The sequence below is a fragment of the Oryctolagus cuniculus genome, chromosome 13, assembly GCF_051225735.1.
Source record: "Oryctolagus cuniculus isolate XC-2025 breed Fujian yellow rabbit chromosome 13, ASM5122573v1, whole genome shotgun sequence".
NCBI lineage: Eukaryota > Metazoa > Chordata > Mammalia > Lagomorpha > Leporidae > Oryctolagus > Oryctolagus cuniculus.
The window spans coordinates 110,421,630-110,428,468 of record NC_142879.1 but is presented as its reverse complement, the minus strand read 5'-3'; the positions used below and the strand labels follow the sequence as shown (position 1 = coordinate 110,428,468).

Genomic DNA, 6,839 nt, shown 5'->3' with positions numbered 1-6,839 from the left:
ATTAAGGACCAGGTCCACTGAGGGCAGGTCAGGGGCAGGGCAGGAGGCAGCACCCTGGGATCCCTGGGATCCCTTCTGAGAAATCAGCCTACGGAAAATGGGCAGAGAAGAGGCCGCCGCCCGCACCAAGGGGCATAGCTACAAAGGCTCTGGGTGGGTGGAGAAAGCCCCCTGGGCAAGGTCCTGCTGCCTGCAGCCCAGGCACAGCCTCACGTGCCTAAGGGTGTCAACCCCTTCCTTATCCTCAAGGCCAGGGGGTCTCAGCCCTGATGCTCCACAACTCTGCAGGGGACATGAGTCCCCCCCCCCCAAGGGCTCCATAATTAAGTGCCAACAGTTACAGGGCGGCCAAAGCCCAGCAGCTTCTGGGGCCTCTTGTGCAGAGCTCACGTGTCCAACACGTCCCACACACTGGGCACCCTTAGTCCTCTCCACCCCAGCCAGATGGGTGCCATTCCTGGCCCTGTGAGTGCCCTGGTGTTTGCTGTCTCTCTAGGGCTTTGCTTCTAAAGGCAGGACCGAGAGACAGAGTTTTGGTTGCTCACTTGCTTTTCTTTTTGGTTACTGTCAACCTTCGGCACCGACACATGTTCTAGCTCCAAGCAGCAAGGCCACGTACATGCTCTCAACAGCTGGGTTCCCTCAGCCACTGAGGGGCCCCAAGACCTGTCCTGCTGTCACCCAGGCACTTTTCGGGGGTTCCCAGGATAGCTCTGCGTCCTCAGTTTCCTCTTCTCTTTGTTCTCCGTTTGGCCAACAGATGGCTTGGTGGTGAAGACAGCCACATCCCACTGCACAGTACGTGGGTTCAGGTCCCACTTCCACTCCTGACCCCCGCTGATGCACACCCCGGGAGGCAGCAGGTGATGACAGCCCCTTGGGTCCCTGCTGCCCAGGCAGGAGACCTGCATGGAGTGCCAGGTTCCTGGCTTCAGCCTGGCCCAGTCTGGGCTGCTGCAGGCATTGGCAATGACTCAGGGGGTGGGCTCTGACTCTGGTTCTGTGCTGGTGGTTTAGTCTTCACAGCCTGCTTGGCAGGACAGCCCTAATGCTGAGCACGTGGGTCTGAAGGGGAGGCTCTGGGGAGTGGTGTGAGGAGCAGGGATGGCTCTGGGGGTTGAGGAGGGCACAGGGAGCACCGGGCGCTCCTTGGCCGTCCAGGCTCTCTGGGCGTCAGGCCCTGTCGGATTCAACGAGGGCACAGAAGCAGCCCCATTCCACCCTTGCAGGATCTTCAGATGCCTTCAAAGTCCGCGTGCACTCCCACTACTCTTCTCTGGAAACAGCTGTGCACTCTCTTCCTGGACTCGTGTTGCTCGTGTTGGCTCTGGATGCAACAGAAGCGGCAATGCACAGACGCTGTTTCTGAGTGGTGGACAGAAGTGGGGGCTACTCTCATTGTCCTGTACTCTCCCTTTGGTGATTATCATAGTTTTCTGTACTTCACCTTCAAAAACTACAACAATAGGAGCCAGCGTGAAACACAGCAGGGTAAGCCAACACTTGTGACGCCGGCACCCTGGATCAGAACACTGGTTGGAGTCCCCACAGCTCTGATTCCGATTCCAGTTCCCTGCTCATGTACCAGGGAAAGCAGCAGCGATGGCTCAAGTGCTTGGGCCCCTGGCACCCACAAGAAAGATCTGGACAGAGATCCTGGATCCTGGCTTTGGCCTGGCTCAGCCTTGGCTGTCACAGCCATTTGGGGAATGACCCAGCAGATGCAAGATCAATTTCTTTCTTTTTCTCTCCCTATCTCTTTGTCACTCTGCCTTTCAAATACGTAAAATAAGTCTTTAAATAAGTCTTTTTTTTTTTTAAATAAGAGCAATAGTGCATCCAAGTATAAAGTCAGTTGTAAAGTGTCTGCTGTGTTGTTGCTTCAAAGTTGTTAACTTGTGCTGTTCACAGTACCACAGCGGCTGTGTGGTTTCAGAACGTTTTCAGCAATGCAGACAGGTATCTGGGAGACAGCACCCCTCCAGTCCTGCTGTAATTTGTCCAGGTGTGTTTTTCTTGCTGACAGGTGTTTTCTAAAGTCTCTCGCTAGCTTCTCCGCTCCTGTCTTTGAAAGCTGTGGTCTAGAAGCTTTTTCAGTGGCTTGCTGTTATGTCTGCTGCGTTCCCTGGGCCATCAGACAGCCTGGCTCCTTTACCCAACACCGATTTGATATTTCTCATACATCCAGGTAGGACCGAGGAGACCTGGTGACATGATCAATAAACCATTTTGAGCACTGCTCAGAACTTCATTTTATCCTTTTTTTTTTTTAAAAAAAAAAAAAAACAACCTTTAAAATCACAACCCTGGCACAGCAGCCTCCAGCCGTGCCACAGAAGGCCACGAGCATGGTGGCGGTTTTTTTTTTTTTCCTGTCTATTTTTGTCCCCTACCAAATCACAGGCTGGAAGGGAGCTTTAGAAGTCACCAGTCTGTCCGCTGCCTTCATGCTCAACATCAGAGTGGAGACATGGGTTTCAAAGTCAACAACAAATGTTTGTGCTTCCCAGCTGCCGGGAACAGCGTGGCCAGACACGGAGCCGTAAGCCCGGCCCCTGGCCCCGGCAATCTTACAGTCCACTTGGGGAGAACAGGTGCCCATCTGCCCACAAGCCACTCTTGGTGACTCTGGACTCTGTGGCCAAGCCTGAAGACCCTCACTTCCTGACCACGGCAAACACACACTCCTAAAATCCCCAGCAGGAGTCTGCCAGCTGACCGTGGCAGACCTCACTGGATGGTCAATGCCAAATTCACAAAGTCTAAAGCATGCAGTGAGCTTGGTGGAGATTAGAGGACCACTCTAGAAACACCCGAGCACAGGCCTTGGCTTCACCCGTTATTGACAGGATGGCCTCAGGCCAGTTACTGGACATGCTTGCCTTTCAGGCTTGTATTGCAACATGGAGGAGAAATAACAGCATCTGCCTCGGAGGGTCGGGAGTTAAGTGACGGACTTTCTGAGCAGTGCCCGCGATGGGGCACGCGAGTGACAGCTGCTCAAATGCTGGCCCGCACCCCTCGCGCCCCACTTCTCCAGCCTCCCTCTGCCTGCTCCTTCCCCAGGGACACCTTGCCCCCGAGCAATCACCAACTATTACCTGTTCCACACGCTTCCAGCTGGCTCCGTCCTCACTCCAAACGCAGTGAGAGAAGGAAGGGTCTGCTGTCACACCTTGGAAACTTCCAGGGTTGCCCTTGGTGGGCAGCACGGTCCAGTCACGTGCAGCTTTCTCTGCCCCTCTTTAAGGAAAGGCCAGCTATGGCTCTGAGAGAAGCCAGCAGCATGAACGAGGGGCACCAGAGCTGGGTTCCCAAGAAGAGGAGAGAATAACTCGGCAAAGCTACAAACGATGTCCGTCCTGCCCCCAGAGCCCGAGATGACACCGCACCTGGTGGCAGGCAGCGGGCACAGCTGGAGGCGGCACGATGTGCGTCTGCAGAGGACCACAGGGTCAGACACGGGAGCTGTGGCCGGTTTCACTGGTGGTGGTCTCCAGAGCACGGGTATCCCAACTTCAGCATAGGCTTTGTGGACAGCTTGGCCTGGCCCATGCCTGGCAGCACCAGTCCATCCCCAGAGTGTCCTGCCCTGAGCCCGGGACCATCGGTGGATCCCAGGATTAACACATCTATCTCTTTGGAAGACACCCAGTGCCTGTCCTATAGCGATGTCACGTGTGTGCGTGAGGGCCGTGTGCAGGTGCACATCCGGCGGCACACCCAGAGTCACGTGCACTTACTGATGAGAAACTGAGACCCAGCGGTGCTCGCGCAGGTCACCCAGGAGCCCGGCTTGGGGCTGCTGGCCTCTGGCCTGATGAGCACCAATGGTAACTGTGGGGAGGGGGCTTCAGCTGAGCCCTCAGGCCTGAGGCATGGACCTGCAGGGTGGGGTCCCCCTTGCTTCTGCTTGCAGGGGGCGGGGGAGGCCCAGCATCATCCAGCATCAGGCAGCCGGGTGTGTCCGATGTGTCTGACAATAGACTACATGAGTGAAAGTGGGGTCTGTGATGGCAGCACGCATGTGGAGGCCCCAGGCCATGGGGAAGAGGCTGTGCCTTCTCCTGAGAGAGTGGCAGCAACCCAGGGAGTTCCCGTGTGGCCTGGAGGGGTCGGTCGTGGCTGTGGCGTGGACGTCCCCGAGAGACAAGAATGCCAGCCCGCTCTCGGGACCCTAGGGGCCCCACTGGAGCCGCCACATACGAAATCTGGAGGAGAGCTCAGGAAAGCGCTCCACCTTGCGTTCACACGGCTATAAAAGGAACGACCTTCTTTCCTCTCGCAGCACAGCTGGGCTCGCCTGGCTCTCCCTGACTGCAGACGGCCGCCTCCCAGAGCCTCCTCCGCCCGCGCTCCACTGCCAGCCCTCTCCTCCCTCCCCACGCTGCTCCCCTCTCCCTTCCTGCTCCAGCGTCCCCGGGTGCACCTCAGCCTGAGCTCCCACTCTCTTCTCCACCCTGTGAGGCCCAGGATCTGACTCAGCCGCTCTTCAGGCCCATGTTTGGGTCTGGGCTATGGTCGATTCCAACCCAAGTGGGGCCAAATAACCTCCTCACTGCTCAATCCAGCCGACGATCCCTCTTCGTGGACGGCTCATCTTGGGTGAGATGCCCACACAGGTCTCCGGAGCCCCCTCCTCTCCTCCCACCTCCACTGCCTGAACTACAGTCAGGTCTGCTTGAAGCTCCCGGCCACCCCTCCTTGTACACGGAAGGAAACACAGGTGCTGGCTGGGCTGTCCCTTCCGCCCAGGGCCTGCTGTGCACGCCCACCCTGGCCTCCCTCACACAGGAGCCCTGCACTTTGCTGCCACCCGGCCGCCTCATTCTCAGAGTGCACCTGCCGTCCCAGCTCCTGCACGCCCTCCCAGCCCCACCCTTTTGTGAATCCTCTGAGATCTGAGAGGCCTGATCTTGCTCACCGTGGCCAGAGAAAAGTTTGTCAAATTGAATAAAGAAATAATGAGAAAGTTCGCAAGAGGATGTCCTCTTGCTGTTACCAATCTCATTACTGGGAGGCCAGGAAGGCCTGAGGGGATGGATTTGCAAAGAGCGTGTGCTCTGGGCCAAGGGCTGTTCTGCGCGGTTGGTCTGTCCTCATGAGGACTCTGCAGGATGACATCATCCTGAAGCCATAGACAGAGGTCCTGAGTCAGAAGAATGTGAAGCGGCTGAGTTGCATGGGCAAAACTACAGAAATGTGACGATGTCGTAGCTCACTCAGAAACCCTTCCCAGCGCTGAAGCTGCAAACCAGCTGAGCTCCGCACAGAGCCTGGGCAGTTCTGCCATGCTGCTGGCATCCGCACTGTGCTCTGGTCACTTCGTCCCCCAGGGCCGGACTCTGAACATTCGGGGGTGCTTCCCACAGTGCAGTGCAGCGGTTAAGCCACCACTTGGGATGTCTGCAGGCCCTTTCACTGTGATCCAGCTCCCTGCTGACAGCCCGGGAAGCAGCAGAAGGTGGCCCAGGACTTGGGCCCCTGCCACCCATGTGGGAGGCCTGGATGAACCTCCTACTCCTGGTGTTCGCCTGGCCCAGTCCTGGCTGTTGTGGTCATCTGGGGAGTGAGCCAGTGGATGCAAGATCTCTCTCTGTCTCTCCTTGTTATTCTGCCTTTCAAGTAGATGAAAGTAAATAAACATTTTTTAAAAAGATTAAAAAATAATTTTGGTGCAAAGAAATCTTGAAATCCATGCATAGTATTTTCTCTCTTTTAAGTTTTATTTAAGGTATACAAATTTCATGTACTTCATGTACACAGGTTTAGCAACACAGCATAGTGTTTTCAGAATTCATGAAAACCTGTATTTCTTGTGCAGGCATTTTCCATGACTTTTTGAAGACCTTTTGTACGCATGGGTTTCGTTTTGTTCCTTGGCACCAAAATGAACTTGATCTTTAATTCCATTCTCAGTGAGCTCTTTGAAGGGCCCTTGTGGGTGTCCTTCTACCCATGTCCGCTCACTCCCCACCTGCAGTGCACCTCACCAGAGGCACACCTGCCATGCGTCGGCCTCCCTGGCCACATCAGAATTAAACGCATGGTTCTCTGGAGCGCTGGGAACATTCAGCCCCTCAGGGACCACCATGCCAGTCCCCGGCAGGTTCAGGAACCTCGAGCTGGAAAATCACCTTCCAAGAAAACATCCACCTCTGTGCACTCCAAGGCCAGGAAGAGGCTGGGACTCAACTCCTGGAAAACGCCGCAAACCCGAGGGTGCAGGGCGGGCTCTCCTTTTCTAGACAAGCCAGCCTCGCCCAAGAGCACTGTCAGCCAGCTGCCCCTCGGCATCTGTAAGCCTGCGCTTAGCGAAAGACCAGGACTACGCCATGCGTCTGCCGACGGATGCAGGCCAGGAGCAGGTCCACTGTCTCCGCTGCGGTCTCTGGCCCAGCGTGCGCCATGCAGCAATTACATGCCACACCATGGAGCCTAATGCGTGTTTCCTGGCACACCGGCTCTCCCTTCTACAACAACTCGTTCACAGGGCGAGGCCTCCCCTAAATGCAACCGGAGGCTGACTTCCCAGGGCTCGGGCCACTTTCCACCCGCATGCTCGCCCAGGCTGAGCCCCTGCCGCCTGCCTGCTTTTGTAGAAGGTGAGGAGTGTCCCTGTGTGTGACACTAGTGTGCGGTGCTCGTGTGTTCCTCTCGGTGGACAACAGCAAACACAGGTGACACTCAGAGGAGCTGCACGAGACCATCACGCCTGTTGTGTGAGCCGTGTGCTCATCTCCTGGGCGTGCATGCAAGTACTCGGGAGGACAAGGAGGAGGAGGAAATGTTAAAGAGATCGAGAACTCAGGCACGGGGCCGGCGCTGTGGCGTAGCGG

The 6,839-nt window shown here is 56.4% G+C and overlaps 1 long non-coding RNA gene across 1 annotated transcript; it reads right to left on the bottom strand.

The window, feature by feature from the left end:
* Window positions 1–1,843: 1,843 nt before the first annotated feature.
* LOC149122858 (uncharacterized) lies at window positions 1,844–3,388 on the bottom strand. Its single transcript, XR_016219961.1, has 2 exons — window positions 3,102–3,388; window positions 1,844–2,204 (listed from the first exon to the last, which is right to left on the bottom strand). It is a non-coding gene; the product is annotated as an uncharacterized LOC149122858 (long non-coding RNA).
* Window positions 3,389–6,839: the final 3,451 nt, after the last annotated feature.